We start from the raw sequence: 12,626 nt of genomic DNA, 5'->3' as shown, positions 1-12,626 counted from the left end.
TTATAATTTGTGTTATATCAGAATTAGGATAAAAAATGATTTCTTCTATAAAAACCCAGTGTGGTGGAGTGGACCCAGGGTCAACATTTTCATACGTAGTTCTGTTCTGTGCACAAGCCATGCAATTGGAACTCTATGAACCTGAGATTAATGAGAGATGGAGGCTGTACAAGGGTGGAGCAGAGTGAAGGGGTTGTCTTAAAAAAAAAAAGGAGAATGACAGTTCAGCCCAGGGTAAGAATTTTTAGGTCCAAAGTACAGTTGGAGTAGGTGCCAGTTCTGAATTGATTCCAATTCAAGAGTGGACATTGATGCATAGAATAGGGGTATTTGACATTTTGAATATTTATAGATTTGCAATAAGATTCAAAAATCTACGTTGGGTCTGTCCGTAATTGTCCGTAAAAAAAAAAGCCTAATTGATAGCCCGATAACCACAGATGAATTGGTGGGGTCGAATCAAGGATTCAAGGTTGTACAGATTATATGATAATGACATAAGGATGTAAATGAATTTAATCGTATAACCTTATATCTGATCTTATTTGATAGTAAAAAAACTTGATATAATATAAATAATATATATATATATATATATATAATATTTCATAATTAACGGATTGGATTGGGGTATATTCAAATTTGATTCCTTAAATAAATGAATCAATTTTTTTTTTTGGGATCCGGTTCGATTTATTTGGATCAATGAGTATCCGAATCCAGCTCTTATAGATTGAATTTGGGTTTGAATTGGATCTGATACAACTTGTTTACAACTCTAGTGGCCAAGCCCATGTATAAGCCAAAGGAAAAACTGGGCCTGGGCTAGTCTGGATACAATAATGCCGTAACCTCAATTCTACACAAGGAAAAGAGCTCGGACCTCCCAAATACCCCAAGCCCATGCAGACGTGCTTCAAGTTAAAGTTAAATTTATAGGAATATCTTCTGTACCCAGAAAATTTTCTGAACCAGACCAATGGAAATCTGCTACACCATCCAAGAAAAATCACTTTAATTTTAAGATGGGAAGAACAGGCTGGTATGGCCCGGTCTGGTACAGAAAGTTTTCTGTACTTCAATATCTTCTGTACCTGCATGTTTTTATACAAATTAGACTTCATAAAATAATAATATTATCATACCATACCATACCACCTCCCTTCAATTTCAGATAACCAATTCTCTAAAAAGCAAAAAATTCAGATGATCAAATTTGACACCGATAAAAGAACAAAAAGAAAATTTCTGGGCCTGGACCAAAAGACTTGGCCCATCTAGCCCACATGTAATGTTAGGTCAGGCTTGGCACTTGGCAATTGGCACCAGCCAGAACCTACCTCCAATCACCAAACTTCCGGTTGGGCTCGGTTTGGGTTAGGCTTGACTCCTGATACAATTTAGGGTTCCTATCATGGCTCAGAGTATGGATAATTTCAATATAAAAATTTAGCATATCAGTAGTAGTTTACATCGATTATACTCATTTTTTTTTTCAGTTTTAAGATTTGATGATTCAATAGTAGAGACATAACATCAATTAAAATGGTGTTTCAGTGACCTCAAGATATAATTAATAGGGTGTATTATATTGATACTTTGAATCCTGGCTCCTATTTCCATTTACGGTACAATATTTTACATAATGTAATAGGTGATTGGTATCAATGTCGTTTTTCGAAAAACTTAATCGCATCGGTATACCGTCTGTAATCCGTGTTTTAGAAAATGCTTGATGTTTGGTTAGTCATTTTTTTATAAAAACATTTTCTCAGATCACCATTTTAGAAATCGAAAAAGGTGTATTTGAAAACTGCATATATAGCAGTAACCACAATGACACCAAATAGAAAACAAACAAAAAAAATCGGTTGTGACCTTTATGAGAAAACAGGCTGTCCAATGTGAACAGCCAAAGTTTTCTCATGTTTTCGTACAAAATAAAATATGGAATTAGCTACACAGTTGTTCCTCCAGGCTCCAGCGTCATGCCACGTAATGGCATCGAGTGTGAATGCATGATTGCAGAGAGGGAATAATTAAAAAATCGATTTTCCTTATTTAAAGAATTTCCATTGAATTAGGCTTAGGCCCAGGCCCACATCCCCGCAAAATAAAAACCCACCCGTTGACCTGCTATTCATTCAATTTATTTTAATCTTTCACCAAGATGGCAAGAGTCCAAACTCGACCAACTAATTAGGTCGGTTTGAGCTACTGAGCTGCAACTGGCCCAGTTAAGGCCTTTCCTTGGATTGGGTCGGCGAGTCGAATCCCAAATATGAAAATTGATCAATAATTGGATTGGAATTTGGATAATGTATTAAACTTATTCTGTACCCTACCTCCAATTCTTTGAAAATATGCCTTTTTCATGTATCAATATGAATTGACGACCTTTATACTTTTATCTTTCAATAACGCTAATAAACAATGAATTTATGCAACTTTTAGAGACACAGTTTTACTTACTATCATACATGACAAGATGACATACTACAAAACAAAGTTGGACTATCCTTTAAACTGCCACCACCTTTTTGTTAATGGATTTACACAATCGGATTAGTCCAGGCAGTGAGATTTGATGCAAGTCGCTGTTATAATAGATGTGATCATACTAATTGTATTAATGCGCCGAATCCCATTACAAATCCATCTCCGCTACAGTGAGCTAAAGATTCTGTCAATCAATTGAACCATCATTCATTCGTTGGTATTTTGCTGTGGGATTTAATGTCAACTCTCCGCTATAATGAGCCAAAAGCTCTATCAATTATCTATTGATATTTTACTATTTTAATCGTTGGCCCAATTTATGCATTTCTTGGTTTTCTATCTTAATTTCACATCTTTCTTACGAACTGCATCGACCCCACCTTATATTTGTAGGCGAGGAAAACCACAAATTGTGTTCAGATCTCCTTAACTTAAGGTCTCATGCTAGGGGGAATCTGGGTGGGCCCAATTTGAATTGGACCAATCCAATCTACAATTTTGTTATATAAGCTTAGTTTCAAAGGAGTACACAAATGTAAATATGTAGAGTGCAAAACTTTATATTTTAAATGTATTTATACTGTACATATTTACATTTGTACGCTTTCCAAACTAAGCCATAGGGTTTAGATTTTAGGTCCTTGGGCTGAGCTTGGAGATAAAGTTATGCACTTTTTATTTTTCAGGTTAGGCTTGGGCTTAGGCCTTAATTAATCCGAGCCCATCCGAAACCTGGCCTGACCTTACCCGAAAATCCAATATGAGCCCAATTAGATTATATTCACGTATATATACATATTTGTATAAATACATACATATATATATATATATATACATGCATATATGCTTATATACATGTTTGTCAAATTTTAGTGTGTTCTGATTGACCAATCAGAGCCTGGCCTGAGCCTAAGCTCAACCCAAATTCATCAAATTTCAGTTTGGGCCAGCCTTGAATTGCACATATTGGACTTGAAGCCCAAGGTTTAGGCCTCATTTGGTTTGCAGGAATAGGAGTCTGGAATCAAAATCGGAACGGGCTATTCCGATTCCAACTGTTTAGTTGGACGGAATTGGAATCCCATTTCCATTCCTACTGGAATGGCATTCCCCCATTTAAGGGAATGGCCATTCCCTGCCCCTCCATTGGGAATGAAATCTCATTCCTACTGATTTCAATTCTCGTTCATATTCCAGTTTGAATCAAACAGACTATAAAGATATACTATTCCGATTCTGATTTCAAAAGATTTCGATTCCGATCCAAGTATGAACCAAATAGACCCTTAATTCTTATGATTGGCTTTTAAGTTGACCTTAAGCCCACTCCTGCCCACCCAATCTGCAACCCTATGAATGAAAATTCATCAAAATTTATAGGGGCAGTTTTGATTCATCAGGCATATCCACTCATTCTCACTTTTAAGAGCATGACCAATCAAAACCACTCCGGTGAATTCAGATAAATTCTCGTTTGATTTCTACAATTTAATACAAAACGTTAAGTTTAGAAAATCCATAGTCAAACTATTTAATTTTCTTCTTCTTTTTCTATTTGGACTCAGTTTAGAATGAGTACACAAAATACAAATACAAGGTTTAGAAATACAATACACATGATAATGTATTATTCATATTTGTATTTATATTTCTTTCAAACTGAGCCTTATTAACATATAAAAATAAAAAAAGAAAACATATAAAAATCAAATGGGTCAATATAAAAAATAAAGTGCATTACCATGACTAACAAGATACACTAAAAATCAGAATTTACCTAGAAAAATGTAAATAAGGTATAAATGAAATTTAAAGTGTTTTGGAAAAAATGTATTTTTTCTTTTTCAAAACAATAAAGTCTATTAAAAGTAATTTGGCTCACAGCCCAACCTAATCCTTCCAAGTTGCATCGTACAAATTAAAACATTCTCGTAGTCGTAGAGTTAGGTGAGAATAAGAACAAGAGCTATCTCTCCTCTTGCTAAGATCATTCAACTCGATGTTTTAGTATTTTTCTTCACCTAATTTTCTTATATAGTTTTCTACTTTCCAAAGATGCCCTAAGTCTTAGAATGGTCGAATTTGCATGATTTGACTTCTCTTTCCTTGCATTTTCATCAAGTTTCCTGTTTTTGTCCCCTCCACCACCCAGTTGTAATAAAAAACAAAAAAGAAAGCAATAAAAAAGTATGCAAATCAGTCTCTTTTAATTTATTTTTTTTTCTGTAATAGGACTCTTCTAATAACCAATTTGCTACTAGAATTAATATGAAAACTCTAACACTATAAGAACTTAGACACTTGGCAGGCAATAGATTTTCCGGGCATCATGTTCCCACACTATTGGACAAAGTCAAATTTATATGCTTTTTTATAGATAAGTGGTGACACATGCATTGCATATAGCATTGATTGTCCACACACACGAAAATAAAAAAGGATAAGTGGTCGTTTATGTATGTAGTTTTGTGGAAGTGGATTATTATGCTGAGCATCCTATCACATGATACATGGCGGCAATTACTCCAAGTTTAAATTTCAATTTTTATGTTTATTCTTATCTATTCTTATCTTCATCTTGAGCCCTTCTTCAAGTACACTCTCCATCATTTGTACATATGTAATAGATCATATATATAAATCAGTGAATCACTCTGAGTGAAAACAATTTAAACCACAAACCTGTTTCATACATGGTACCAGAGCTAGCAACCCAATACACCATGTCGAGCTCTACCCAATCGAACAACTCTCCTTTCCCAACAAACTCAAACTCTCAACCATCGTCTATCATCCCTAATGGTAATCTTTCCACCATGATATCCATCAAAATGGATGGAAAGAATTACGTCCTATGGAGATTTCATATTGAACCATTCATCTTCGGATTCAGACTCACTAGCTATATTGATGGAAGCTTCGAATGCCCTACTCGATAGTCTGAGAACAACCCATCTGAAATCTGTGCTTACACAAGTTGGGTGAAGCAAGACAAACTACTCATGGGATGGCTTCTTTCCATCCTTACTGAATCAATCATTGCTCAATTGGTGGGAAGTAAAACATCTCGTGTGGTGTGGCAGACACCGGAAAAACTCTATGCCTCCAGATCCAAAACCCACATCACTCAACTCAAAACCTAGCTTCTCGCCTTGAAGAAAGAAGGAGTTTCAATGGATATTTATCTCCAGAAAATCAAATGTATATTAGACAAACTCTCAGCAGCCAGATCACCACTATCTGCTTCGGACATGGTCCATTATACCCTCAATGGTTTAGGGGCCGATTATGATGCATTTGTTACTTTAGTGCAAACTTGTCATGATAAAATCTGCTTTGATGATTTATAGGTTCTCTTGGTCAGTTAGGAACTTTGGATAGAATTTTGACTCATTGCAGCTTCGATCCCACCTTCGGCCAAATACTCAACTAAGGGATCTATTAAATCCTCCAGGTATATTGACAAAGATGGAAAAGACAAAGAGTTAACATCCAAGTCCAAGTATTCCAACAATCCTTGCTAGATTTGCGGAGGTCGAAACCATTCAGCTTTTTGGTGTCAAAACAGATACAACATGGACTTAAAACCTCACTCTAAGAAGCCCAATACTGCTCCTGTAGCTCATATAGCTTAAGTTCCTAATGGTACCCAGTTCGAAGACTATTGATACCCGGACTCCGAAGTAACCAACCACATTACTTTTGAATTGGAAAAGCTACAAGTACACTCCCAATATGACGGACCTGATCAGGTCACAATCGATAATGGTGAAGGTTTGAACATCTCACATATTGGCTCTTCTATTATTTCTTGCAACTCTCGGAATTTATCACTAAATAATATTCATGTTCCTTTGATTAGCAAGAATCTACTATTTGTTGCTCAGTTTACCAGAAATAAAAATGTCTATTTTGATTTCCATCCCTTCTCTTGCACTATCAAGGATCGATGCATGAGTGCTCCCCTCCTACATGGAACACTTAGGGATGGACTTTACAATTTGCATTTACCAGTAAATAAGGCTGCTCCAGTCACCAATAAGGTTTCTGCAACCAAACCGTCTGCATATATAGGAGTTCGGACTTCTCTAGATACTTGGCACAATCGGCTTGGTCACCCATCGCCAGCCATTGTTCGCAAGATAGTTTGTGATTCTGCACTTCCAGCTTCCACCAAGCAATTGTCATTTTGCTCTTCTTGTCCACATGAAAAGAGCCATCAACTGTTTCTACTGCCATCATCCACTTCTTTCTCATAACCGTTGGAGCTTGTTGTCTCAGATCTTTGGGGACCTTGTCTTATTCCATTTGTCAAGGGCTATAAATACTACACTTTGTTTATGGATTGTTTTAGTAGATACATATGGATTTTTCCACTATTTGTTAAATCTGGTGCATTGACAATTTTCATCTCCTTCAAGAGACATGTGGAAAAACTTCTTGGGTTTCCCATTGAATGCCTTCAAACTGACAATGGCAAGAAATTCATTGCTTTCAAATCCTATCTCAATCAAGAGGATATTTCACATTGGTTTTCATATCCACATGTTGCTGCCCAAAATGGCAAAATTGAGCATAAGCATCGACAAATTGTTGAAATGGGCTTAACTCTCATGCACCATGCATCTATGCCATGTTGTTACTAGTTTGATGCTTTTGAAATGACATGTTTTCTATTAAACTGGTTACCCTCTCGTGTTCTACGTGGAAAATCTCCGATTGCAGTATTGTTTGGCAAACCTGTGGATTACTTCTTTCTCAAAACATTCAGCTGCTTATGCTTTCCTCATCTTCGTCCCTATAACTCCAATAAAATGGAATTTCGAACTAAGGCTTGCGTGTTCCTTAGCTATAGTTCTGTGTACAAAGGGTACAAATGTCTCGATATCAACACCGGTCATTGTTACATTACTGTACATGCCATCTTCAATGAGCAATCTTTCCCTTTCTCTAAGATGAGTGCTTCGTCATAGCATGGGGAGTCCTCCACACAATAGGGTAGCACCTCTCTCTCTCTTGTTTTGGCATCACTCACTACCTTAGCTAGGAGTCGTCCACCTGATCTACCACTCATTTCTGGGGCTAACTCATCACCTATTGCATCTGCTGCTGAATCACTTGGGCCCACTAATTCAGTTGGTAGCCCATCTAGGCCCTCTACCTACTATGGTGCCATCTACAGAGTCCCTTGCTGATTCTGCATAAAGCCCATCAGGGCCCTCAAACTCCATCGATACTTCCTCCATTCCTACCACTAATGTTCATCCCATGATGACCCGTGGCAAGCATGGAATTCACTCCTTTGCAATGGCACTTAGGAACTTGTGGACCTTAAGCCGAATTTAAATTTTGTCGGGTGCAAGTGAGTTTTTCGCATCAAAAGGAAACTCGATGGCTCCATTGATAGATTTAAGGCCTGACTTGTAGCCAAAGATTACAATCAATGTGAAGGATTTGATTATACTAAAATGTTCAGTCCAATCATTAAACCTACAACAATTCGGGTTGTTCTTAACATTGTTATCTCTCGATCTTGGCCAATTCATCAACTAGACGTCCAAAATGCCTTCCTTCATGGCGATCTTTTAGAGGAGGTTTACATGGCACAACCCTCGGGGTTCGTTGACTCTCAGCACCCAACTCATGTTTGTCGTCTATGAAAATCACTATATGGGCTTAAACAGGCCCCACATGCCTGGTACTCCAAACTTCACCACTTTCTTCTCTCTTCGGGTTTCAATATCTCCAAATCAGACTCATCTCTCTTTGTCTACACTAAGGATGCCATTATGACTTACGTTCTTGTTTATGTTGACGATATTCTTGTCACCGGATCCAGCAACTCTCATATTTCCAGTCTCCTACAAAACATGAAATCCCACTTTGCTGTAAAAGAACCTGGGCCACTCCATTACTTCCTTGGTATTGAAGCCATTTGCACTAGCTCTGGCCTATTTTTATCCCAACAGAAGTACATTACTGATCTGCTGTGGGATCTTTTTCTTGATGGTGCCAAACCGATCAAGACTCCACTGTCCACAACAATTGTTCTCTCCAAATCTGATGGTGATCCATTGCCTGATCCTTCATCTTACTAAAAGGTTGTCGGTGCTCTTCAATATTTACTAATGACATGCCTTGACCTATCCTTTGTGGTTAGCAAAGCCTGCTAGTTCATGCATGCACCGACCGCTTCTCATTGGGCCTTTGTCAAGCGTATTCTTTGCTACCTTAAGGCCACAGTTAATTTTGGACTCACTATTACCGCTTCGTAGTCTACTCACCTACATGTTTTCTCTAACTCAGATTGGGTTGGCTGCCTGAACGATCGACACTCCCATGGTGGTTATTGTATTTATTTTGGAGAAAACATTTCTTGGTCCTCTAAAAAGCATTCCATGGTTTCTCGCTCTAGCACAGAAGTGGAATACCGCAGCTTAGCCATTGCTACCTCTAAGGTTATTTGGCTACGTTCTCTCCTCAAAGAGCTTGGCATTCCTCAAACCACACCACCCACATTGTGGTGTGACAACATCGGTGCTACCCACCTCGCCGCTAACTCGGTCTTTCACGCACGCACCAAGCACATTGAAATTGACTTCCATTTCGTGCGTGACCTTGTTGCTTCAAAGAACATACATGTCTGTTACATTTCCACTACTGATCAAGTAGCAGATATCTTCACCAAGCCTTTGAGCTCTCATCGGTTTTCTACTTTTTGTTCTAAGCTTCGAGTGGTATCTTCCACCATCAGCTTGAAGGGGGGTGTTGAGCATCCTATCACATGATACGCGGCGGCAAGCACTTCAAGTTTAAATTTCAATTTTTATGTTTATCCTTATTTACTCTTATTTTCATCCTTTACTTATCTTATCCAAGAGAGAGTCCCTCTTCAAGTAGACTCTCCATCATTTGTACATATAGATATGATCAAGATTCATTAATTAGTGTAACACTGATCACATTTTATACTAAACTGTCAGAAACTATCATTAAGTGATTGTTGTATTTTTAAAAAACATGATGCAGTCGATGTAAAGTTTTACATCGATTTTATCGATGTAGTATTTACACTGATAATTGATGTAAAACTTTACATATGATGAGGTTTTACACTGATTCACGACGTAAAACTCCACTTCGTTCAAACATGTGCAAAACTGAACCAAAGTGGAGTTTTTTGTCGATCATTATTACACACTTTCCAAACGCGGACAAAACCGAACCAATGTAAATGTTTACATCGTTCTTGATTTACACCAATTCCAAATGCAGCCTAAATAATTTCTAGAATCCTATAATCGAAAAGAAAGGAAAAGTGGGGCCAAATTGAGCGTTGATTTTTAATTGGATATAACTTTTGATATATGTCGATAAATGCATTTAATTTTTAGTCCAAATTTTACTGTTTTATTCTCTAAATGATAGTTTTTCTAAAGACTTTCCTTTTATTTACATTTGGGCCCCACAGAGGGCACCCCACAAACGCCCTACAACATATCCCAACTGTGTATTGGGAATTGGTGAGGGGTGATTTGGCTCATCGCTAACCTGATGACACATGGCATCCATCTTCGCCGTTGGACACCTCAGTGTCACGCAAATAGAGGTGTATCTTACCGAGTCAAGGAAACACGCCTTAGAATTAGGGGTGTAAACAGAGCAAATTCGAATCGAATCATGCTTGGTTCGAATTCAAAATTGATTAAATAGATGATTATTCGAATCCGATTCGATATCCGATAGTTTCTTAAAGCAAGACCTCGAATTTGAATTCGTCTAAATAATCAAATATTCGAATTCGATTCGAAATCAAAATACATTTTTAACACCAACCTCTTTCACCAGGGGAAGAAGAAGAAACCCGGTTTGAAGTTTTTTCTTTTCATTCCCTGTCAATCTAATATTCAAAAAACAAAGAAAATAAATAAATTAAAAAATTTTCTGAATCATAGCCATCTGTCGCTGCAACAAGCGTCGCCATTAGTATGGTTTGCAACGGAGAGATTGCCTACCATGTTTCTGTGGTCTACAACATCAAGAGAGAAAGAGAGCAAGAGATAGGGAGAGAGGAAGAGAGAGAAAGCGACTAAGGAACAAAGAATAAAAAACACTTGTATGTAAAAAATAAAAAAAAAGAATGAAGAAAGGAAGATTAACTTAGTACTTACAAGTTGTAGACGAAACAAAAGATATTGCCAAGAATAAGTGTCGTAGAGTGAACCGAGGAAGAAGAAAGATGAATAATAAATGAAAAGTACAAAATAATTAATGAGATACAGGCCTTTTGATTTGATTGTTCCAAAAATCATCATGACAATAACAAGTATTAAAATGTTACTTTATTTGATCGAAAAATAGTCATTGCGTTTCTTTCTTCATTTAATTCTTTATTATTAAAATAATATTATAAAAGAAAATTTCAAAAGTCATCATTAATTGTACATTTGTACTCCAACAAAATAACATACCAATATATTTATTTAATATGAATGTAACTACATAACTAATATCGATATATATGTATAATATATTATCGAATAAGATCAACTCCTATTCGAATTCGATTCGATTAATTAAACGGTAAAAACACTTTATTCGAATTCGATCACCAATGACATTTGAATAATCCAAATTCGATCTGATTATGTCGAATTTCGAATTCAAATTTTCGAATACCATTTACACCCCTACTCAGAATTAGCCCAAGACATCTCATACACAGTTCGGACACCTCGGTAGGGTGGCTAGCAACACTCGTCCAAGGCCAACTTGTGGTACCTCATCGTTACTAGTCCAAGGGACCTCGGCGTGAGGAGCGACCTCCATGAGTTTCCCTCCTTTGTGAGACGTGGAGGCACCTCTAGGTGGCGACCTCGAGACGTGCTCGTTGACCTCCTCTACGGGTGTCCCATCATTCCTGGGTCCTCCAGAAGTTAGCTCCCATACCGAATATTCTGTAGGAAGGCATAAAGGCTTAGTCTGCATGCAAAACTACCTCCGAGGACTTCGGACTAGTCAACCATGAGTTTCCCTCCTTTCGCAGCTCTCTAGCTCTGTAGCTCTTTCGCTCTTTAGCTCTCTCCAAAACCTCCAATTCGTTGACTTAAACATCGGAGTTCCCACCTTGGGTAAAGCAGCCTGGGCAGCTAGATATTGTCATTCCAAATCGATCCGGCAAACTCGCCAACTCGACATCCAAGTTGCCCTCCAGCAGAGAGCTATCAGATCGTGCATCATCAATTGGTGCCGTCTATGGAAACCACTACTTAAAATCCAGATTCTCAACTCTCATTTTAAATTCACACTCAACAGCAGTAAGCTCGGATGAGCTTCGTCAGCTCTATTCGCGAGGTTGCCTTTATAGGTTGAGCCCTTAGTAGATCTTGTGGGAGTTGGTGGCCAACGAACTGTGTAGTCGCCCTTGCAGGTCGAGCCTTTCAAGGCTCCCATCCGAGTTGGTGACCTATAGTTTGTAGAGATGCCTCCGCAAGTTGAGCTCCCTGTGGCTATCGTAAGAGTATATGGTCGGCGTCTCCGAGGGTTGATGCAGTGTAGTCGTGGCACCAACCTGCCGTCCAACATCAACAGCAATGCACATATTGATGATGCTATCATAAGGGGGTAGAATTTGAATGACCAGTCTGGGCATGCTTCAGTAATCTGGCCCAGATAGTCTCCTAACCCTAACTGCAAAGCCTCACTATTGATTGAGCCCTCAATGGTTCCCATGAGGGTTGGCATTTAGCTGACTGTGAAGCCAACCTCATAGGTCGAACCTTTCTTGGTTCCCGTGAGAGTAGGCGGCCTGTAGATAGTAGAGCCACCCCCTCAAGATGAGCTCCACATGGCTCTAGTAGGAGTGGACAGCCAATACTTGTAGGAGTAGGTCCAGTACATGTGCGGCATTGACTCGTGAACACAAACTAGGGAGAGTCACTCTCTCGTGATGGCATAGGTGCAACCACGTTTCGTGCCTGGCTTTCAAATGCTTCAGGTGCTGCAGGACGATTGATTAGCTCATGGGGTGAGTATAATTCCTACATACGTCCAACAGAAGCTGGGCTGAAAGGCTACTATAGAATGACCATCCACTTTGGTGACCTAGTTAAACCGAACTCAAAGGG

Source organism: Nelumbo nucifera, chromosome 1 (genome assembly GCF_055504915.1).
Source record: "Nelumbo nucifera cultivar China Antique chromosome 1, China Antique-T2T, whole genome shotgun sequence".
NCBI lineage: Eukaryota > Viridiplantae > Streptophyta > Magnoliopsida > Proteales > Nelumbonaceae > Nelumbo > Nelumbo nucifera.
The sequence above is the reverse complement of the archived record's forward strand: the minus strand, read 5'-3'. Positions refer to the sequence as shown.